The sequence below is a fragment of the Papio anubis genome, chromosome 15, assembly GCF_008728515.1.
Source record: "Papio anubis isolate 15944 chromosome 15, Panubis1.0, whole genome shotgun sequence".
NCBI lineage: Eukaryota > Metazoa > Chordata > Mammalia > Primates > Cercopithecidae > Papio > Papio anubis.
In genome coordinates, this window is record NC_044990.1 from 16,669,756 (window position 1) to 16,695,468 (window position 25,713).

At 34.1% G+C, this 25,713-nt stretch overlaps 1 long non-coding RNA gene and 1 pseudogene across 1 annotated transcript in view; one reads left to right on the plus strand and one right to left on the minus strand.

The window, feature by feature from the left end:
* LOC116270562 overlaps positions 1-25,713 on the plus strand; it is a 93,697-nt gene that overhangs the window by 45,129 nt on the left and 22,855 nt on the right. The window lies entirely within an intron of this gene.
* On the minus strand, positions 8,852-10,523 carry LOC101011985 (annotated as a pseudogene).

The following is a 25,713-nucleotide window of genomic DNA, read 5'->3' on the forward strand; positions in this document are numbered from 1 at the left end:
ACAGAGAATTGTTGCTGTGGGACAGAGAGATGAACAGTGAAAGGACAGCAGGGTGAGGGATACTGGAATTACAGTTCCTTCAGAGTGAAAAGAAATTGGGAAGGGGGTAGGGGAGAAGGATAGCATTAGGAGATAAACCTAATGTAAATGACGAGTTAATGGGTGCAGCACACCAACATGGCACATGTATACATATGTAACAAACCTGCACGTTGTGCACATGTACCCTAGAACTTAAAGTATAATAAATAAAAGAAATTATTCAGCATATTGGACTTTAATTGAGACCCCAGAAAGACTATATGTTTTAGTAAAAACCACATCCAAGAGTAAGGGCCAAGCCATTGGACTAAATTGAAAAGCAAAATAAATATGCCCTAACAACAAATAAATTCATATCTGTCCCAGTATACTCTGTGCTACTATGATAGAATACCACAAACTGGATATTTTATAATGAGCAGAAATCTATTGGCTCATGGTGCCGAAGGCCAGAAAGTCTAAAATCAAGGAGCTGATATCTGTCAAGGGCCTTCTTGCTGTGTCATCATATGGGAAGAAGAAAAAGAGAGGGTGAGAAAGTCAAATTGAAAGTAATGGAAAAAAACCACAATTACTTTTGCACTAACTTAATAAAAATCCCACTCTCTCAGTAATGGCATTAATCCATTCTTGAGGGCAGAGCCCTCATGGATGAATCAACTTTATTAGACTCCATCTCCCAAAATTTTTGCATTACAAATTCAGTTTCCAACACCTACCTTTTGAGGGACACATTCAAACCACTGCAATGTCTGACTGCACTTAATAATCACCAGCAATTTATCAGTTAAAAGAAAAATTAGCACTCTTTAAAGGAATTTTACATTAACTAGACTTCCTACAATTATCACACACAATGTTCCACTTATAATACACAATTATTAAATGGGCAAAAAAAATTGAACATGTAATCCATGGTTGAAAGAAAGCAGCATATAGTAGAGTAGTCCTCCTTTATCCACAGTTTTGATTTCTGCAGTTTCAGTTACAGTACAATAAGATATTTTGAGAGAAAAGAGAGGGACCATATTCATATAACTTTGATTACAATATATGTTTATAATCATTCTATTTTATTCTTAGTTATTTTTGTTAACTTCTGTTTCCTAATTTATAAATTTAACTTGTTTATAGGTATGCATATTTAGAAAAAACCAGAGTGTATATATGGTTTGATAGTATCCATGGTTTCAGTTATCCACTGGAGGTCTTAGAACCTATCCTCTGCTAATAAGGGAGGACTACTGTAATCAAACCTTAGATCACTCAAGTATTAGAATTAGCACAAGAAAAATAAAATTCCTAAAGCTGCTGTTATTAATATTTTCTAAGACTTAAACTATGGTGCTAATGAGTAAAAAGATAAAAAATATGACAAAACCCATGAAAGTGTGACAAATTTAAAATGTAATTATTGTCTTATTCCATTTCTGCTACTATAATAAAATAAGACTGGATCATTTATATAAAACCAAATGCATTTCTTAAATTTCTGGAAGCTGAGAAGTCCAAGATCAAGGCACAGATAGATTTGGTGTCTGATTCTCATCGATGGCCTGTTTCTCATAGATGTTTATGAAGGTCTTGTGCTTATTTTGGTACTGACTTTGGTTTTGATATCAAGGTGAACTGGTCCCATAAATGAATTGGAAAGTGTTTTCTCCTCTTCTGTTTTTTGGAAGAGATTGTGTAGAACAAATATTATTTCTGGCAGGATTCACACATGAAATCATCTAGATCTAAAGACAGTTTTTTCAGAAGGTTCTAAACCAGGAACTCAATTTATTTGGTCATGAATTATATTTGACCATGAATTCAATAGTTGTAGCTGTATTTATATTGCTTATTTCATCTTGGGTGAGTTTAGTTTGTGTATGCTGAGGAATTGATCAATATTATATAAGCTGTAGAACTCAAAATAAGAAAATAAATAATCTTCTAGAAAATAGAACACCTTACTAAAGAAGGTATACAGATGGCAATAACTACATAAAAACATATTCAACATTCTTAGGCATTAAGGAAATGCAAATTAAAGCCATAATAGGATAAGACTACACAGTTATTAGAATGACTAAATTTTTTTAAATGGCAATATAAAAAAAACCCCCTAACCTTAAAAGTTAAATACTATAATGTTAGTCCATTTCCACTTTCTATAAAGAACTACCTGAAACTGTGTAATTTATAAAGGAAAGAGAGTTAATTGACTTACAGTTCTGCATGTCTAGGGAAGTCTCAGGAAGCTTACAATCATGGCAGACGGCAAAGAGGAAGCAAGCACCCTTTTTCACAAGGCTGCAGGAGAGATCAAGAGCAAATGGGGAGGGGCTACACACTTTTAAACAATCATATCTCGCGAGAACTCTATCATGAGATAACACGGGTCGGGGGGGATGGTGCTAAACCATTAGAAACTGCCCCCATTATCCAATCATCTCCCATCAGCTCTCTTCCCCAACATGTGGGGATGATAATTCTACATGAGATTTGGGTGGGTACACAGAGCCAAACCATATCAGTAAGATTCTATTTATATAGCATTCCAAAATGTTCAATTGACAGTAATAGGGAATAGGCCAGAGGTTGTCAGGGCTTTAGGTTGGGGAGAATGTCATGTTTATAAAGGGGTAACATTGAAAATTTTTTTAGAATTATGCAGCATTTTGTGTCATGTTCATATCTATCTACCTACCTATTTATTTACCTATCATAAACTTTATAAACATAAAATTAAAAAATTACTTGATAATATCTGGCATGTAAGAGACCATGTGTCATTGAAAGAAACTGGATGAATGGTAATTTGGGGCTCATTGGACTATTTTTGCAACTTTGTGCAAGTCTAAAATAATTTAAAATTTTTTTAAAGTTTAAAATAAATTACCTAGAAATATATAGCATATATAATTGAAGAAAATTTGATGAGCTCATATGCTGTATAATGTGCCAAATGTGCTTAGCCAAAAGAAATAGAAAAAAGAGATAGAGAGAGTGGGATGGAAGGAAGGGAAGAAGGAAGGCAGGAAGGGAGGGAGGATGGAAGGAAGGAGGGAGGGAGGGAGGGAAGGAAGGAAGGAAGGAAGGAAAGGAAGGAAGGAAAGAAAGAAGAGGAAGGGAGGGAAGGAAGGAAGGAAGGAAGGAAGGGGAAGCGAGGGAGGGAAGGAAAGAAGGAAGGAAGGGGAAGGGAGGGAGGGAAGGAAGGAAGGAAAGAAGGAAGGGAGGGAAGGAAGGAAGGAAGGAAGGAAGGAAGAGAGAAAGAGCCCTTTACAAAAAGGTGAAGTACCAGAAGAATGCTTTCCTTCTGGTATTAAAAAAATGAAAGCTGCCATGTTGTGGATAGTGCTATGTAACAGAGAATCTCAGACACTCCAGAAGCTGAGAGAGACCCATCATGATCAGTTACCATTAATCCCATAAATAGCAGGAAGAAAATTCTGCCAACAACTTGAAGGGTATCAGAAGATCTAAGTTAGATAAGATTAGGTCTCCATTATGACTACCTCCAAGTCAGATGAGTAGTAACTTCATCCCTGGAGTAATGTCTCATCACACACACGGCGTCACTCACATTCAAGAGTAGATGATTACACAGGGTATTTGTGTCAAGCAGTGGGGACCTTGTGGGGTGGGGAATGGTACATTTTAGAATTGTATCTCCCAGAGTAGGAGACTATTACTAATTTACAAAAGGGTTGTTTACGTTGTTAAACGAGGTGTCTTCCATTCCGTACTTGGAAATTCAGTTTGGGGGCTCGTTAGAATTACTATTCCATACTTCTTAGTAAGTGAATAAAAGTTTAACAACAGTAAAGTGAAAAAAAGATATCTGTGCATGAGCTATGAGAAATGAAAAGAAACCTTCAAAAAACTATCAACAATTTAAACTAACCTCTCAAAGAGTAGACACAGACTTTTAGAAAAAAATGTTTTGCTACAAGTAACAACATAAACACCTGTGTGTCGACTACTCATGTAAGTCCATTCTTTTTGATTTTGTGAAAATTTATAACTGGAGAAAACTAATTTTCTTCAACACTCATTGTGTTTCTTTTTTGTTATAAAATTGTTTTTTTTTTTTTCTAAACTTTTCTTAGTTTCTTTTAGTCTATTCCATAAATACTTTGGGGGTATCTATGTTTAGATAATTAGGTGTATGAGCAGCATAAAAGCAAGTAGGACACATATTTCAGTAACTAAAATGAAGATATTCCTAGTAATATAGTTTCAGATGGTACATATCTGGCATCCCCAATTTTCACTATCTAATATACATGGTCCATGACCTGTTGGAAACTGGGTCGCACATTAGGAGATGAGCAGCAGGTGAGTGAGCAAGCAGAGCTCTGTCTGTATGTGACAGCTCTGCATTGTTCACATTACTGCCTGAGCTCCGCCTCTTGTCAGATCTGTGGTGGTATTACATTCTCAGAGGAGTGTGAATGTTACTGTGAACTCTGCATGTGAGGGATTTACGCTTATGAGAATCTAATGCTTGACAATGTGTCACTGTCTCCCATCATCCCCAGATAGGACCATCTAGTTGCAGAAAAACGAGCTCAGGGCTTCCATTGATTCGACATTATGGTGAATTGTATAATTATCTCATTATATATTATAATATAGTAATAATAGAAATAAAGTGCCCAACAAATGTAATATGCTTGAGTCATCCCAAAATCAGTCACCCATCCCCTGGGTCCATGGAAAATTGTATTCCATGAAACTGGTCCCTGGTGCCAAAAGGGTTGGGGATCGCATTTGTATATCATAAACAATTGTAGTGAAAATTGTGGAATGATGATTGTCCTAGATTCTTGTTAGGAACATCTCCATAAAATAGACAGAGCTTACCTCTGCACCAGTGATGATTAGTTGGTTAGTAAGTGTGGGCTGTTTGAGAAAGAAGTTTATCTTGGGGTAGGTGGTTTTCTCCATTGAGACAATTTTCAAATTGCTGACGGCTAAAGACTGTTTGCCTGCAGCTCTCTCAGCAGCTGGGGGAATACATCTTTCATTCTTGAAGTATGGTCTGTGTGGTACATCAAAGTGGTTACTACAACAAATGTGTATTATGTCATGTACATAATGTCAGTTTCAAATATTTGGAGGAAAAATACCCATAGAATTTTATATGCTTTCATGTTTTCAATTAAATGGTTATGATTACGTTGCCTCTTTTTTTATATGGCATGGTTCTACACCCTTCAACATCTAGTTGTCTTGTGCTTTAATTTAGCTACAGCCTTCTTAGAATATTTTACTTAGAACAGAAACATATTGGCCTAATCGGTGCAGAATGAAAAACACTAGTATTGATTGCTCATTCTTGTTTTTCCTAAACGTAAAATCACATTCTCATTTTTAAAAGCACTGCTATTTTTTCATATATAGGTGAAGAAAATAGTCACTTTTAATAAATGAGTACATCAGTGATATCTTCCTATGCCTTTTTCTTAAATATCCATATACATCACTTTTTTCTAAACAGTCATACACATGTCAACATATGTGTAGATTTTTTCTGTCTTTTAAAAATAAAATTAGGTCATGTGCACTCTCATTTGCAACTTTTTAATATCACAAATTATATATATACATAAATGAATGTACCTCTAATATTTGTATAACATTTCATTGTATAAAGATGCTGTCATCTATTATGTCTTGCAGTTACCCTATGGAGACTGTCTCATATTATCTTGATTATAAGCAATACAGTATTGAATTTCCTAGTACTTAGGTTTTTGCACACTTGCTGAAGTTTCTTGATATACTAGATTAGTAGATGTAAGATTTCTGGTCCACAGGAAGGTGCATTGCCCTATTCATAAATCTTTTTACCAATAACAGACACCAATTTAGCTAACTTCACTGGAAAAATGCTTTATCAGAAGGTTACTGTGTGCTTCAGAGCATTATCAGGAATTTTAAAGAACCAAGCACAGAAAAGTCAGAAAATTAGAAAAGGCAAGGAACAGCTGATGTCCCATCACAAGTGTGTGCATCTTTCGAGACTTAAATGATATGCTTTTCATTATCATGCTGAACATAAAATGTTATGAACATTAGGGCTAAATGACAATGAACAATCATGGCGATAGCACTGGACTTTTTATCCCATTACTGCCACCACAAATGACCTCTCACCATCCTTACATGTTGTGTCAGTTCTCTCAGCGTTCAAATTCCTGGGTAGGAGTTTCAAACTGGCTAAGTCTCAATCATACTGTTCTTGAATTTTAAGAAGGGACAGCTGCTTCACTGGTACTTCTCTGCGGGAGTTGAGACTCTGGGTTCCCCACAGTGAGGAAGCCCGTTCAAATATCGAGAAACTGAAAGCAAATTCCTCAAAGCATACACACATTTTTAATTGTAATAAATACCATCAAATTTTATTTCCAATCAATTATACCAATTTTAATCCCATTTATAGTAGAGAGTACATTTTCCCAATAAGCATTGACAATGATCAATTTTTAAACTATTGCTAATGTGACAAAAAATAAAAATTACCATGTTGCAATTTGGATTTTACTGATTAGTTATTAAGCTATTTTATTTTAATTTAATTTAATTTTATTTTATTGGGATGGAGTCTCATTCTGTCACCCAGGCTGGAGTGCAGTGGCACGATCTTGGCTCACTGCAATCTCCGCCTCCCAGGTTCAAGCGATTCTCCTGCCTCAACCTCCTGAGTAGTGTGGATCAGTCCAAGTCTGAAGGCCTCAGAACCAGAAAAGCTGATGGTTAACCCTCAGTTTGAGGCCAAAGGCCTGAGAATAAGCTGGTGTGTGTAAGTCCTGAAGTCCGAAGGCCAGGAAACTTCGAGTTGTTGTTCAAGGACAAGAGAGAAAGAGTGTATCCTAGTTCTAGCAGATAGTTCAACATAGATGCCTTTCCTCAGTTTCTGTGATGGTGCCCATCTACTTTGAGGGTTGCTTTTCCCTACATAGTGTTATTAGGAATAGTGCTGCAATAAACATAAGAGTACAGATATATTTTTGACATATTGATTTCAATTCCTTTGGCTATATACTCTGTAGTGGAATTGCTGGATCATATGGCAGTTCTATTTTTATTTTTTTGAGAAACTTCTATGCTTTTTTCCATAATGGCTTTATTACATTTACATTTCCACAAACATTATATATGAGTCTTCTTTTCTCCATATCCTCATAAGCATTTTATTTTTTGTCTTTTTGATAATAGCCATTCTAAATTGAAGTAAGGTAATATTGCATTGTGGTTTTGATTTGCCTCTCCCTGATGATTAGTGATGTTGAGCTTTTTGTCATATGCCCACTAGCTATTTGTATGTCTTTTTTGGAGAAATGTCTATTCAGGCCTTTTACCCATATTTAAATAAAATTACTTTTATTTTTTTGGTATTAGGTTGTTTCAGTTCCTTATATATTGTATATATTAACTCCTATTTGGATGATTCATTTGCAAATATTTTCTCCCATTCTGTAGATTGTCTCTTCACTCTTAGAATATTTTTCTTTGCTCTGCAGAAGCTTTTTAGTTTTATATAATCACATTTGTCTATTTTTGCTTGTGTTGCTTATGCTTTTGAGGTCTCATCCAAAAAGTTTTTACCAAAATTTTTGTCATGAAGCACTTCCCCTGTGTCTTTTTCTAGTAATCTTATAGTTTTGGTTCTTATATTTAAGTATTTAATTCATTTGGAGTTGATTTTTATATAAGGTGAGCAATTAGGTTCTGGTTTCATTCTTCTGCCTATAGATATCCAGTTTCACAGCACTATTTATTGAAGAGACAATATTTTCCCCAATGTGTGTCCTTGGCATATTTATTTAAAAAAATCAGTTGGCTGTAAATATGTGGATTTATTTCTGGGCTCTATTCTATTTCATTGGTCTATGAGTCTGTTTTTATGGCAGCGCCAGCCTGATTTAGTTATTATAGTTTTGTAGTATACTTTGCAGTCGGGTAGTGTGATGCCTCTAGCTTCTTCTTTTTGCTCAAGATTGCTTTGGCTACTGGGAGTCTTTTTTGTTCCATATGAATTTTAATATTGTTATTAACATAGAAGATACAGCTCAAATTTCTAAGAAATAGCCATCTTGCCTGGAAATATTCTCACTTCCTTTTTCTTTCCATGGTACATGATTTTTTAAGGCTCTTTTGAAAAAAATTATTAGATTTTACCTAAAGTTGTTTTACATAGTTGATAAATGATGGACTTAATAAATAACTACAAGTGGTAACAGATCATACTGGGGTAATATTTAGAAGATATAATTTGAGATTTTATACTTTAGAGAATTTTAATTTCAGAAGCACTAAAATAGACTGTTTGAATATGAAATAGGTGATTTTTTTAACTTTAAAATAGTTTTTATTATACAAAAGTTGCCACATAATTGGATATTTCTCTACTCTGTACACAATTATTCTCATTCTCCACAGAAAGGCTGCTTAACTTCTCATCTGGTGATGGCAAACACTACAATTTTAACAAAATAGCAGTAATGCCTCAGGGATCTAAGTTGAAAGCAGTATATTGGTACATGACTTTGCGCCAATATTAGGAATGTACAAAGGTCTTTTATTCAAAAATACAAAATAAATTATCTGTAGGTTTGGACAATGATTGCAGTAAGCCATTATGTATTTTGTCAACTAAAACCAGTAACTAATGGTTATAGTGATTTCTTAAATATCAGCCAGCCTTTTCTTCAGTCATTTTCTCCAACTCATTTCTCTGAAGCTATTGGTGAGGAAAACTGCCTTAAGCTTCCTGTCACAGTTCATTAATATAGGTAAAGCACTATTCTAGGAATTAGAACATGCCACCTCTCATACCACCGCTCATTCTACACATTGCACCCATTCCAGGGTACTTCTCTTCTTTAGGAATTTTTGTGACTAAAATTTCTGCTGTAGTTAACAGAGAGGCCACCCAAAAGCATTCAATAAAGCAGTTTTCACAAACTTTGTTGGGTCAGTGATTCCTTTTCCCACCGTATTCACAAAATCTCTGACCATAGCATCATAACCAACTTCTGTAGAACTTTGCATAATTTTCTCGACTATAAAAGGTCCTTCAATACCTGCATTTTTAGCAATTGACATTGCAGCAATTTCGAATATTCTTTTAATTTCTATACCAATGTTTTTATCTTCACTAACTGGAGTCAATGAGTACTAGGCTGGAATGTATTGAGGCAGGGCACAGCCCCTTCCCAGAATAATGCCTTCTTCAACAGCAGCTGTTGTAGCATTAAGGGATCTGTAACTCTGTCTTTCTTTTCATTCATTTGACATCACTTGTCCCACCAAACTTCAGCACGGCTACTCCATCTGAAAAGTTTCCCAGCCATTCTATCAGTTTTTCCTTTTCATATTCACTAATTGTTACATCTAACTGCTCCATGATTTCTTGAATATGTTTTTTCAATTTTCTCCCTGTCACCTTTTCCTTTTAAGAGCATAGCATAATCTTTAGTTACAATGACCTGTCAAACTTTACCTAAGTCACGAGGCTGCACATCTTCAAGATTTAGGGTCAAGCCTTCTTCTCCAAACACTGCACCACCAGTAGCAATAACCATATCTTTAAGCTGGTTCTTTCAATTGTTCATCAAACCCTGGAGCTTTGACTGCTATAATGTGAAGACCAACTTTTAGCCTATTCAAGACGAATGTACTTAGAACATCTCCATCAATATCTTCAACAATTATGACCAAAGTTTTGTGGTGTGCATTGGCAACTTCAAGAGCAGGTACAACGGACTGGACATTAGAAATTTTCTATTCACTCATTAGAACATAGGCATCCTGGAATTCCCATTTCTAGCCTTCTGGTATATTCATAAAGTATGGAGAACTATATCCTCAATCAAACTTCATGCCTTCAATAATGTCTAATTCATCATTCAGTGTTTTTTCCATCCTTTACAGTGATGGCAACCTTTCTACGGTCTGTCTCCATTTGTAGAAATTGTAGCAATCTGAGCATTTTCTTCACAGGTGGTCAAAGGTTTAGACTGCTGTTCAAGTTCAGCAATTAGAGCATAAACAGCTAACATCACACCTCTCCCCATTTCCAATAGGTTAGCACTTTTACTAATCTTCTTGAAGCCTTCCTTGGCAATAGAGCATGCCAGAACAGTACAGTGATAGTATCATCCCCAGCCTCTTCACCTGTGTTATTGGCAACATCTTGAACAAGTTTAACCCCAATATTTTTATATTTATCCTTTAAGTCAATAGATGTTTCAACAGTCACACCATCTTTTGTTACTTTGGGACTTCCACAGTTCTGTTCAATAATCACTGCTTTTCCCCATTGTAATGGCTACAGCATTGGCTAAAAGGTCTGCACCTTGAAGGATTAAGGCTTGGACATCTATACCAAATTTTACATCTTTAGCATAAACCCAAGTGAGATGAGGAGCCAGTACCCTGGACACAGTTCTTATCTAGTGAAAGACTGGGAGTTATCGAAGCATTTCTGCAGAGCGGTGGTGGTGAGTGAGGAGAAATAGGTGATTTTTAGCACAATAATAACAGAGTGAGCTAAAGAAAGAGGATTAATTTAGGTAATTAATTATAATAGCTAGATATGAAAGTATTTTAGGAAAAGTTTTTTTATGCAGAGTCATTCTAAAAGTGCAAATTAAAATCTCATTTACATTTGGATACATGCCATACATTGTCAGTATATGTCATTTATTTAAAAATCTATTTTTTCTTTATAAGCAAATTGCCTATTTTTCATTTAACATCAAGTTTTTTCATTTTCTAATATTTTCAATTATGTCAGATAAAACAATAAGTGATAATACACAGAACTTTACTTTTATCATTGAAGCTTACTTGCGAAAAACAATTCACCACAGCTTATATAGAGTTTACAATTCACATTGTATGCATACCTTCTCCACTTAGCTTTTCCTTTAAGAAGAATGTTAACCCAATCCTAATAAGGAAGCTGCTGTGTGCATTTACAGGGAAAAAAGGCATGAGTTTCCTTGGCAACTGGAGCCATGTGCAGTCTCTCAGAACAGCTCCTCCTACACTCAAGTTTCCTAGGTAGCAGGCTGCATATATTTTATAAAGACAATGGGATAATAGGACAGTTATTACCCTGTTCAATCTTGCATGTGAAAAGCTTCAATGGGAAAGATGCATTTGCTATAATAACTGGCAATTTGAGGGAAAATATTAATTGTATAATGAAGTTGCTTCCTCTTTCCAAATCAGGTTTAACAGTTTACTTCAAGGTCCAAAGTATATTAGGTGTTTACCTTTTTTTTTACAGGTGAAAATAATTACTTTCCCTTCTACTTCACCCTCATCACCCACTACCAAATTAGCAGCTAAAGTTAAAGGTGAGCTGAAGGTGAGCACTTCAAGGATAAATAGCGGTTAGTTCACAGTACTGCTCTGAAGCAGAAAAATTAATCCGTAATATTGCATGAATGGAAGAGACCCAACGTATCTGAAATTGACTGTAAAGTGTCACAAAATCTTAAAACATCTAAAGAAAGCCTGTCTACAGATCTAGAAAATATTAGAAGATATTAGAAGCATGAATAGCCTAAAGGACATAGATAATTTTAGTAAACTAAAAAATTAGAAGACAAAATATTGATAAAATTGATTATATACAGTCAATACACAAAGCTATTTCTGGGCAGAGGGGTGGGAGAGAGAAGTTAAGTGAATGCATTTACATTATGTAGATTTCTCTTTTTCCAGCAAAAGAGCATTTGAAAGAAATCAAAATAAAGAGCAGCTGTGTATTATTATTAAATGTGGACAAAATTTTCTGGCACATTAGGACTCTTTATAAGTCAAATATTGTTTTAAAATTATTTTGCAACCTTTTTAAACTCTTAATTTTATATAATAGCAACTTCTATTCTCTGACATGCAAATCCTATTCATTCACAAGACAATTAAGTCTAATTATCTGTTGAGTTACACACAAAGAAAAATACAATTTATATGTAATTAATCAGCTCTGGAGCATTGTGAATTTCAAATTCTGTGCAACTAGAGGAGTACAGATTACATTGTTTAAACCTGTTTTGCTGAATACTTAGCAGAGCATCTTAGAACTTAAAAGGGGAAAATATTACAAAATATTATTTTTAATACTCTTCCAAATTAAATCATCGGACATTCTACATATGACTATTTTGGAACCAAAAAATAAGACTGATTTTTCAACAAAATTTTGGGACACTAATATTTTATACTGCTTTTCAAATATAATATTTATTTTCTCTCCTTTGTCTCTTCTGTCACACACATGTGCATGTGTGTACTCACATATGCACATACACAGATACAGACACATTCTTTTTATTCAATCATTTTTATTGGATTAATTGAAATACTGTGTTTCCCCTGAATGCATCACAGACAATTTGTCAGGTAACATGTGTTACATTACATAGCTATTTTTAATATGTGTTTTACTCTACTATAAATTTAACATAAATTACTGAAAAAATTTCTCCTCTGATGGATACTTAGTTTACTTCAATTGTATACACACACACACACACACACACACACACACTCTCACACTTGCTTTCTGTGTTTTGTTTTTTCTGTTTGAGTGATTCCAAGAAGTGGGAATTACAGGATTTGAGAATCTGTCATGGAAAGTGATTTTGAGATTGTAATAATGGATTATAAATAATTTATGACAATAGCATAGACTTATGGAATTTGGAATTGCTAGTTTTGCGCATAATAAGGTATGCCTAAAATACTCCATCTGCAGGTTTACTTGGCTCACTATGCAAATTTGCTAAGTTTGATTTAGAAGCATTCTTCTTTAATTATGTTCTTATTTAAAGGTACCTTCTTTTTCTTCCTCAGAGTTCCAAATCAAACTTTCCTCAACTTTCAAAAGCAAAAGTGCAAAAATAACATTAAGAATAGATATTTAGTTATTTAGTTATCTAATAAGTTTTGGCTTTAGTATGTGCTTGGCACTATTCAAGATTTACTGCGTCATAGGATCAAATATGAATTATTAATGTCAGTTAATTGTCATGTTCAACATTTGGTCTTATTTTCAATATAATTTTATCAGGCAATTCTATTTACATATTTGCGAGTGTGTCTAACTAGTGTACCGAACCCACCTTCTGGCTGTTTCTAAGACATATTTTGTTTTGTTTTTAACCAGGGAGATGTTTCCTATTATCCTTGATAATGTACCATGAACATATGAAAACATATGAAACATAGAAACATGAAGAAAACAAGATAAAAATCACTAACATCCGCTTGGCAGTATAGAAACAAAGCTTATTCTGGTGACTTACAAAAATATTTATTATTTATAACTACTAACTACTTGCCTTGCAGCAGAGTAATTCCAAACAAAAGATGTAAGTGCAATTTAGATACATCTTCTACTATATTTGAATTTTGTCTTATGGTGAATAATAATAAATTTGAAGCCATATTTAATGTGAACATTATAAATACAAATTTAATTTTAATTACTTGTTCATACATTACTACATTTAAGAAAAAGATGTGTGTAAACTGGATAAAAGACATTACTTTAGTTTGGCAAATGGATAACTTTGCCTGATATTGCATACAGAATCTCTTACTTGAATGGATTACTTGGAGATTGCCTCTAAGCTCTCTTTCATATCTAAAATACTCTAATACTTGTCTTGTAATATGGGTCATTTAAAAGCTTTTGTATGCTGCTGAACTTGTTCTTTTTTAATCATGTTATTAGCTCCATTAGCCACAGATAGAACTTTTAAACCACTTGTTAACAAATCCACTGAAAAGAATTTTCTTTTTAAAAAAAGAAAGGAGACGATTCCAGTGAGCGGTTTGCAAACAGGGGAGATGCTGCCTTGCTTACAAAGCAAAGGTGTGTTTGGAGACAACAGAGATAGCTCTTTTTTCTTTTTTTTTTTATTTTTTATTTATTTATTTATTTTTTTATTATTATTATACTTTGAGTTCTAGGGTACATGTGCATAACGTGCAGGTTTGTTACATATGTATACTTGTGCCATGTTGGTGTGGTGCAACCATCAACTCGTCAACACCCATCAACTTGTCATTTACATCAGGTATAACTGGCATCCCCATTCAGGTTCCCACTCTGGTCTGCTTATGCAAATGAGGCATGCAAACTTGTTAATTCTTACTGACTGATGCAGCTCACAGTCTACTGGTTAGGTCCAGGAAGCAAAATGGGGTTTTAACCTGAACAGCTACACACAGTTATGAAAGTCCCAGAATTATAGGAGTGTCTGGGTTTTCCAGGAATGCAGAATATGTGTGTGACCCCTATAGTCAGCATCTGGGTGCTTGGCTCTATTTTGAATTTAGGCTCAGTTAGCCACTCAGGATCCTTCTTGAAGGACTGGCTCTTCCGGGATTCACATCTTTTTTAGCAGAACTGTTAATCTTTATTTAAAACTGGCAAAGTAATAGTCTTTAATTCATTAAAGTTATGGTGTATCTAAGGCACATCTCTTTAAAAAGCTTGGCTGTTTTGGAAATAGTGAAGATTTCCTACATAAAAGTGACAACTAAAATTTCACAAGAAAACCAATGCATTTGCAAATGGTATGGAAACATGATGAAGAAACCAACAGTGTCACAGAAAAATATTCATTTTCAAGCCTTATTGGGATGTACAAAATATAAATTTTGTTAATCTTTTATGAGACGATTAAAAACGTCTGAAAATCTAAATGACTATAGATACCTTTCAATTTTGACATTTCAAACTGTATTCATTGGTTTTATAAAAATCTACATGTAAACACAGGCTTTACCCTGACAAAAATGTGCCTCACTATTCTCTGAGATAATAAACACACTCACATACACTCTATGTCAGATACAAGGAACAATATTCAACTATATTTTACTCTGCTCAACAAACATTAAACTGCTTATTTTTCAACATATTAAATTACATACTATTAATAATATTTACAATGACTATCGATAGTGTGTTAAGAACACATTATTAACACTATTAATAACAGCATATTATCAACAAACTACTATGTCATATGTATTAAACTGTATCTCTACAATAAAAGCCTTCTTGTTGGCCACTGTTTAAGAAAAAAATCATAGGAAAAGGTGACCTGCTAAAAAATAACAGGAAGTATCTTCTTTCTCAAACATGTAAAATAATCTATCTGATTAAGAAAGTGTATATTGTCTCACTATTTTAAAAAATTGTTATACATAGCTGTTTAAACTTTTCTCTAGCTTTGCTTTATCAAATTTTAGTGTATTGGACAAATATAAATAGATATAAGTAATATTAATATGATTGACAAACTATAATGATAAACAACTGTCAACCTACCTTCCGGCCCATGAACTAAAATATAATCAGTAACTTACATTACCTATTGCCGCTCACGGTCTTTCTCCTTATGTCCCTATGTATTTTATATATTTTATCATGTAAGAGAGTTCTTCAAAAAGTTTATGAAAATGTATATTATAAATAAACTTGCATAAATTTATTTTTGCATCAAAATAAACTCCTACTAACTTGTTGTAACATGCTTAAAAATCATCTAGTTTGAGGTACGTAAGAATAATACATCAATTTGAAAAAAGCTATCAGAGCAACATGAATTCTGTTAAAACTGAAGCAAGAAGAAAGATTAATTTTATAGTGAAGATTGAGAAGAAGAGAGGTAAACTGATTTGTGCTTTATGAAAAGTTGATGGAGACAATGTCCCCCAATCTTCAGCATCTTACAAATGAATAACTCATTTTAAGAAGTGATGAGACAGTGTTGAAGATGAACCTTGCAGTAGCATACTATCCACATCAATTTGTTGTTCATCTTGTTGATGTGCTAATTGAAGAGGACCAGACAATAACAGCACAGACAATAGCCCACACCATAGACATCTCAATTGGTTCAGCTTACATAACTCTTAATGAAAAATTAAAGTTGAGCAAACTTTCCACTTGATAGGTACCAATACTGTTGTGCCCAGATCGGCTGCAGACAAGAGCAGAGCTTTCCATAAAAAGTTTAAACAAGCAGGATCAAGATCCTGTAGCGTTTCTTCAAAGAATTATAATAGGAGATAAAACGTGGCTTCACCAGTATGATCCTAAAGACAAAGAAACAATCAAAGCCATGGCCACCAAGATGTGAAAGTGGTCCAGTCAAAACAAAAGCAGACTGGTCAAGAGCAAATGTCATGGCAACAGATTTTTGGGATGCTCAAGGCATTTTGCTTGCTAACTCCCTCGAGAGCCAAAGACTAATAACATCTGCTTATTATGATAATGTTTTGAGAAAGTTATCCAAAGCTTTAGCAAAAACACCCAGGAAAGAGGCAATACAGAGTCCTTCTCTCCCATAACAAGTTGTCTGCACATTTCTCTCATTAAACTAGGGCAATTTTGTGAGTTTCAGCAAATTATTAGCCATCCACCTTCCAGTCTTGATTTGGCTTCTTCTAACTTCTTTTTGTTCTCTAATCTTAAAAAAAATGTTTAAAGGACACACCAATTTTTCTTCAGTTAATAATATAAAAATAATAATGTAAGAAAGTTGTTAAATCAGCTGTTCTGGTTAAAGTCCCAGGACCTTAAGTTCTTTAAGGATGGACTGAATGGCTGGTATTATCTCTTACAAAAGTATCTTGAACTTGATGGAGCTTATGTTAAGAAATAAGTTTGTATTTTTATTCTTATCCTTTAATTCTATTTTTAATGAAATTTTAAAATCCCATTTTTTTGGTGTGTGTGTGTGTATATGTTTTTTAAAATAATAAGTTTTTTATTATTATACTCTAAGTTCTGGGACACATGTGCAGAATGTGCAGGTTTGTCACATAGGTATACACATGCCATGGTGGTTTGCTGCATCCATCAATCCATCTACATTAGGTATTTCTCCTAATGCTATCCCTCCCCATGCCCCCCACCCCAACAGGCCCCAGTGTGTGATATTCCCCTCCCTGTGTCCGTGTGTTCTCATTGTTCAACTCCCACTTATGAGTGAGAACATGTGGTATTTGGTTTTCTGTTCCTGTGTTAGTTTGCTGAAAATGATGGTTTCCAGCTTCATCCATGTCCCTGCAAAGGACATGAACTCATCAATTTCTCTTGTTAAATTAGCGAATAAAAGATAGCATATTGTAGATAGTCTTGTGGGTCTGACTGCTTCCAAATCTTACTTAATGATGTTATGCTTTCAAAATCTATTCCTGTTGCTCTGTGCAACTAATTTCCCTGTTGTATAATGTTTTATTGTGTTAATATACCACACTTCATGAATTTGAATTGCTTTTAGTTTTGCTTTCTTGTTTTGTTTTGTAAATACAATTTTTTGATGAAAATATGCTATTCTACATGGTGGACATAGGCAAGAGTTTGGATATAGGTCTATGAATGTCACAGTTTTACTGAAATTACTGGGTAAAGGGGTATACAAATATTTAGCTTTATGAGATTGTGCTAGATTGTTTCCAAAAATGGTTACAATCAATTGACATTCTCACAAGAAATAAAGGAGACCATGGTTGTATTATTTGACTTCTTAATTTTGAAAACTTGGAATGTATAAAATTCTTTCTGGTTATTTTAATTTATATTTCTTAGATTAACACTGATTTTTGGCAGTTTTTCATACGCTAATTGACCTTACTTTCTCTTGTCATGTGTCTGTATTATATTTTTTGTATTTGTTAATGATAAATAATAGTTATACATATTTTGGGGATACATGTGATATTTTGAAACATGTACACAATGTATCATGCTCAAATCTGGGTAAATATGATAACCGTCACCTCAAATATATATCTTCTCTTTGTGTTGGAAATATTATAATTCTCTTCTAGTTATTTTGAAATATACAATAGATTATTATTAGCTATAATTTCCCTATTCTATCAAAAACTAAAATGTATTCCTGCTATTTAAATGTGTTTTTGAACCCATTTAACCACCTTTCCTTCATCTCCCTCCCTACCTTCTTTTGTCATGTGTTTGGCCTACTTTTCCACTGGACTGCTTCACATCGTGTTATCTATTTTTAGCAACTCTTTATATTCTACATGGTAAAATTTTATTGGACATAGACATACACATATATACACTCATATTTTCTCCTAGCTTCCAGTTTATGATATTTTTGACAAACAGAATTGTAAACTTTTATTAGATTCAAATTTTATCAACATTTAGACTATGAGTAGCAAGCTTAGTACCAACGGGTCATAAGGTTTCATTTGTTTATTTTTTCTTTTTCTGGCATAAGGCTAATCAAACTACAGGCAAATAAGGAAATTGTTGCGTTTACATGTACAAGCCAAACAGTGCATGTGTATAAATCTTCCTGTCAGGAACCTGACACAAGAAAATGAGGAAACTATCATGCAAACACTGAATATTTGCTTTGCATTGAATGGCTTCAGGACAACTCAGAACTCCCTACACCGTAACGATCTTATAATCCAAAGCGATTGATTTATGTTCTCTGAGAAGTGCAGTGCTGCACAGGGTATTGTACTTTGAGTGTTAAGCAAATCACTTCTTTGCAGACTTATTAGAGTTTAGCCTTTGTCCAAAACTTTATGTAAAAATTATACTTATCGATGAAACTACTGCCATGAATTTTACATGTTCTTAAAAATATCATTTGGTGCAGAGTGAGTATAATTTCCCCCAAATCCCTGGAACTCTGGCTTCACTCCCCCAGTGTCACTATTTTACTGAAAATATATCATTATAAAAATTAACTTTGGTTTTATTCATAAAAAATTCTTCAATTCAAGTGCTCAATTAACAATATATTTCAGGCTGGCACCTGGGTTAATATTTTACTTATCGCAGGCACACATTCTGATTTTGAATCTCACAAGATCCATTCTCTGAATCATATATTTTTGTGCCTTTCAACATCAAATATCAGATTCCATATAAAAATAATTTATATTATGTTACTAGAGCTCAAAATCTTAATTTGTCAAAAGGAGGAAAAGAGGAGTTTTGAGGACAGGGATAATTCCTTATGCATTCAACACAGCTTCCAGCAAGCATTCCTCCTGTGCTCTGTATATTGCCTCTAAGTGCCCAGAGGACTGGGAAAAGGCTGCAGATCAACATAGTCAATGGTCTGTTCTTTACCACAAGGACCAGTATTGGTGGCAGCTCCTGTTTCCCTGGTACTTTGTACCCTGAGACACTGTAAGTATAGGCATGAAGAATGGAGAGACCATGAATTGTCAGTTAATGTGACTGAACTTTCCCACCTTCAAACTTCTCTCTCTCTTTTTCTCATCTCTCTCTCTCCAACATTGCTTTAGTAGAAAACTTTCTGGCACCTTCCTCTCTCATACCCTGATTTAGGCTCAGTGTAGAGGTGCCTCGGGTATTGGGAAATATGATCAAATATTAGATGATTTACAGGGATGAAGTGGTTTATTGTGTGAGCTTATAAAAAAAAGAATGGAAATATTTAAGTAGACTTCAGATCCACACAAGGCATATGACAGTAAATTGAAGACCCTCACACACAGAATCTCATATGTATCTTTCTGCCTAATTTTCAAAATCCAATCAGTTTTCATATTTGCTGACTGTATTGTATCATTATTGTTCATTTTTACTTCTGCTTTCTATTTTTACTGACAACAGCCTACACCAAGTTATATTTACTTCTTGCTTAGGCTTTACTAATTATATCTTATCTGGCCTTCCATCTTCCACTTTTCTTCTCTAATCCAACCTACAGTCTAATGCCGAGCTAGTTTTCGCCAGCTCTAATCATGTCATTGACCTATGTTTAAAACCTTCAAATGCAACTTCATATTTTCTGAATAATACCCTAACATTTCATTCTCATGGTAATGAGCCTGAAAGGAAGATGATTTCTCTGCTGAATGACAATACGGAGAGTGCTCCAAAAATGTAAACTAGAGAATTGAGCATCTGAGGTAATTGTCTTGCTCTTACTTTTATGCTGTTAAAATAATTCATTATTTATATTCTTACAAATCAAAGAATGTGTACTGCGAGTGTGCCTAAAATTATTTTTAAGAACTGGATAATAGAAAGCATTGGACAATATATCATCTCTACTAAAATATTTAAAATCATAAAGTTTATTCATACTCCCTATGTTTGTGAGTCGCCACAGAAGCCAAGTGGCCTGCATGAGTTTTGCTTGAAAGTATATCATTCTGCTCTAGAAGATGATGTGAAGGTACTACTAATTACAGCCATTTCACTAAAGACTTAAAAATGCATGCCTTCTTACAAGACAATTGAGCAAAGGATTGTCTCTTATACAGGGAAATAAATGAGTAAGTTATTATTCATTATATGTACACATTTAGGACAAAAAGCCTCATTATTAAATATGAAGTTTGTGCCCAAATTTAGAACATGTGCATACATAATCACACTTTGTAGATATGTCATGTTTGAATTTTTTAAACTAAGACTGAATCACCTGTATTTATTAGCACAATATTCTTTTATAAAAATTAAATTTAATTTCATTTTAAGTTCTAGGATACATGTGAAGGACGTGCACATTTGTTACATAGGTAAATGTGTGCCATGGTGGTTTGTTGCACCTATCAACCCAATCTAGGTATTAATTCCCATATGCAATAGCCATTTATCCTGATGCTCTCTCTCCCCACCAATCCCCACGACAGGCCCCAGGGTGTATTGTTCCCCTCGCTGTGTCCATGTGTTCTCATTATTCAGCTCCCACTTACAGGTGAGAACATGCATTATTTGCTTTTCTGTTCCAGAAAACTGGACGTTAGTTTGCTAAGTATAATGGCCTCTAGCTCCTTCCATGTCCCTGAAAAGGACATAATCTCATTCCATTTTATGGCTGCATAGTATTCCATGGTATATATGAAACACATTTTCTTTATCCAGTCTATCATTAATGGGCATTTGGGTTGATTCCATATCTTTGCTATTATGAATAGTGCTGCAATTAACATACATGAATGGGCATGCATATTTATAACAGAACAATATATATTTCTTTGGCTCTATACCCAGAAATGGGATTGCTGGGTCAAATGGTATTTCTTATTCTACCATCTTTGAGAAATCGCCACACTGTCTTCCACAATGGTTGAACTAATTTACTTTCCCACCAACAATTAGTGCCTCAATTTACTTTCCCACCACCAATTAGTGCCTCAATTTCAGAACTTGTTATTGGTCTATTCAGGGATTTGACGTCTTCCTGATTCAGTCTTGGGAGACTATATGTGTCCAGGAATTTGTCCATTTCTTTTAGATTTTCTAGTTTATTTGCATAAGGTTGTTTATAGTACTCTCTGATGGTTGTTTGTATTTCTGTGGGGTCAGCGGTGATATCCCCTTTATCATTTTTTTATAGTGTCTCTTTAATTCTTCTCTTTTTTCTTCTTTATTAGTCTAGCTAGTGGTCTATCTATTTTATTATAGTTTTCAAAAACCCGCTCCTGGATTCATATATTTTTTTTGAGGGGTTTTTCATGTCTCTATGTCCTTCAGTTCTACTCTGATCTTGGTGATTTCTTCTTTTCTGCTAACTTTGGGGTTTGTACACTCTTGGTTCTCTAGTTCTTTTAGTTGTGATGTTAGAGTGTCCATTTGAGATCTCTCTAACTTTTTGATGTAGCACAATATCCTTAATATATTTACTTTTTGAGGTTGAAATGACTTTTTCTTGGTCAGATATGTGTGACAATAGCCTAAATTCAGTTTTTTTTTAATCTTATCATTTAAATGTTTTATTGAACTAGAATACATAGATCCAAAGTACACAAATCAAAAGTATACAACTTTGTTTTCACAAATTGAAATACATTGAGTGATCAGCACTGATATAAGAAATAGATCATTACCAATATTCAAAAATCCAACTTCCCCAGTCACTGTTTCTTCACAAAGGTAATAACTATTATGACGTCTCACTCCACAGATGTATTTGACCTCTTAGTGGTATTTTTATTAATAGAATTATGTACTATACATACTCATTTATACCTGCATATTTTCATTAGAAATTATATTTTGAGAGTTATCCATTTTTATAGGTAGTGATATGTTTATCTTAGTGTTTCGAAACATTTGCTATTATTAACACTGCTATGAACATCCTTGTACATGTCTGTTAATGATCATATGTACATATGTATATTGGAATATACATATGAGAGGAGTGGCTGAGACACTAAGTATGCATAGTTTGGCTATGTTAGATATTGGTAAACAGTTTTGAAAAGTGATTACCATTCACTCTTATTTGTGTCTGAGAGCGCTACATACTTGCTAGTACTTGGCATTATCTTTTTTATTTTAGCCATTCTGGTACTAAAGAATTAGAATTACTAATTAGTAGAAACAATTACTACTACCACTACCACACTTTGGTGTGGTAGTAGTAATTGTGGTTTTAGCTTGCATTTCCCCATGCAACTCGATTCCTTAAGCAGATTCCATATGTTTATTACCCTGATGACATTGTAAAGTGTCAGTGTATGTGGTTTGTCTATTTTTTCCTATTGCTCTGTTAATCTTTATGTTATTGATTTGTACATGTTGGCCAGGTGCAATGGCTCATGCTTATACTCTCAGCATTTTGGGAGGCTGGGATGGGAAATAATTTGAGCCCAGGAGTTTAAGACCAGCCTGAGCAACATAATGAGACCTCATCTCTACAAAAAAATGAAACATGTTAGACAGGTGTGGTGGTACAAGCCTGTAGACCCAGATATTAGGAGTCTGAGGCAGGAGGATTGCTTGAGCCCCAGGAGTTCGAGGCTGCAGTGAACTGTGATTGTACCACTGCACTCCAGCCTGAATGACAGAGAGAGACCCAGTCTCAAACAATTAAAGAAAAAAATTAAAAAGTGAAAAGAATGATGTGTAGATATTTATATATTCTGGATATGGGACTTTGTTAGATATAGGTTCAACAGACAGCTTCCCCCATTCTTGTTTGTTCAATGTCTTTACAATATTTGATATACATAGGTTCTTAACTTTAATAGTTTTATCAATTTATTGAATTTTACCATCACTGTTAGCAACTTCAGTGTCCTATTTAAGAAATCTTTGCTTACCTCAATAATATAAAACTATTTCCTGTTTTTCCCACAGTTTTATGTAGTTACATTTTATAATAAGATCTGCAGTCAATCTAGAATTGATTTTTGTGAATGGTCTGTGCTTGAAGGCAAGATCAAATTGTATCTATATGGCTATCTAGTTGCCCCAACACTTTTATTTGTAAAACAGTCCCTTTCCTCCCAGTATTGTGGTATGACATTTCTCACAAATCAAATTACCCTGTATGGGTGGGTCTGCACTTTTGATTCCATTCAATTAGTTTTCTTGTCCATATGGCATTGTCTTAATTACTGTAGGTTATTTTTCCAGAAATCTACTGTAAAATTTCCCTAGCTTTACTCTCCTTTAAGATTTTCTTGATTCTATTTAGCCTTTTGTGATTTTCCCAAATTAATTTTAAGCAGCCAGTGAGTTTATATACACAGACACACCCACACAAATATTACAAATTTGTTCACATTTTGATAGAGTTTTGGATCGATTCCATAGATTAATCTGGAAAAAAGTATGTCTTTAAATTATTGAGTCTTGGAATTTATTAACAGTATCTATCTTTCCATTCTCTGAAATCTTTTTGATGTCCTCAATAATGTTTTGGAGTTTTCATTTTAGAGTTCTTGTACAACTGTTTTTAGAATTATTGCTAGGTACCAAAGTTCTTTTGATACTAACAAAAATCTTCCCCTTATAAAATTTGTGTTCTTTATTTTTTGCTAGCATGTGGAATTATAATTGAATTTTGTATGCTGACCTTGTATTCAGCAACTTTGCTAAGTTTACTTATTAATCAGTGGTTTAGGGGCTTTTTTTCTTGGCATGGCTCAAAATTTAAGATTAAAAGCTGGGCACTGTATATGGGATTTTGGATGGTGGTTTCTTCTTCTAGAGAATATTTACTCTTTCAGACACATAGAGCAGGACTGATGACTTCAATATGACAAGGAACAGAGCTTTCTACATTCTGCAATACAATATTGGCAATGTTCCAGCTGCCTTTGTATTGCCTGTGCTTCTAGGGCGTAATCTTCCATCAGCTCGGTTTGGAAACCTGGAGGGCTCAGCAGCTCTGCCCATGACTGGTTCTGAGCTCAAATTTAATTATTAATTGTGTTTTACCTTGGTAAATTCTTAAAAATGCTCTTTCTGAAATTTAAGAATAGCTTCTCTATTACTGGTAAATTGCTCTCAATAATTTTTAACTTACAATTCCCTCATGAACAATGATATTTCATGTATGTGCATGCCTCCATACGTATATGCCATGAACATACTCAAGCAAATACCTTATAAATACAGCTGTGAGTGTCTGTAAGAACTGTGTAGGAACACACAGCTACATTTATAAGGCATTTGCTTGAGTATGTTCACACACACACACACACACACACACGCACAATTATCCAACTGTATATATTTCAACATTATTCTGGGTTAATTAAAAGATGGAAAACTTGGATGAGTTGACATAATTCACAGGTATTTTATATCACTCCATGACCGTCGAAAATCTGTGTTCAGTTACATCGGGGAAGTTTCATGGATGTCCACATCATATGAATTAATACTAGATTTAATTCCTGAATCAAAATGACTTTAAAAATCTACTCAGAGACTGAAAATGTCATTTTTTTAAGAAAAATAAATATTAAAACCTTGACATTGTTTCTTTTAATTTTAAAACAACTAAATACACTGACCCAATTGTTTTCAGGGATTTTTAATTCAAGCATATAACGAAGTTTCTTTAAAATCTAAGCTAGAAACCCATATTCTCAGGCATAGTCTACATAGTTACCTCTATGGGCACTGGGGTTTTGCTAGCAATATTCACCACTATATCTCCAACTTCCTTAAAGGTGTATGTCAGTAGCCCTGAAAATAATCAAAACTGTATTTTTGATTACATAATCAATATTTTGTAGCTGAAAATGAGCAAACGATAAGACAGTAGGAAATGTCTATGAGAAAATACCAATTCTCGGCACAAACGGTTGTGAAACATACCACCACTGGCAGGCAATATAGCTGGGATACGATATTTTGCTGAGGTTTTGTCACTGAAATCAGTTGCACTCAGCATGGACTGTAGTTGTCAATACTTCATGCATAAAATGAAGAAATTCAACTGTGTTTTCTCAGTAATCAGATACTGCATTAAATGTTAACCATTATTTTATAGCTCTTCAGAGTCATTCCTCATCAAAAGCAATTTCAGATATAAACTAGAAAGTTAATATTAAAATGAAAATTGTCTTTTAGGTTTTTCGCTGTGACAGAAAAATATCTGTAAATCGCACATAACATAAAAAACATATTTTTTTCTTAGAAGATGGTGACACAAGAATTGAGAAAGTAACATTTTAAATTTTAAAAGTGTGGGCCCGGCGTGGTAGATCATGCCTGCAATCCCAGAACTTTGGGAGGCTAAGGAGGTTGAATCACCTGAGGTCAGGTGTCTGAGACCAGCCTGGTGAACATGGTGAAACTCTGTCTCTACTAAAAAATAAAATACAAAAATTAGCCGGGCACAGTGGTGGGTGCCCGTTACCCCA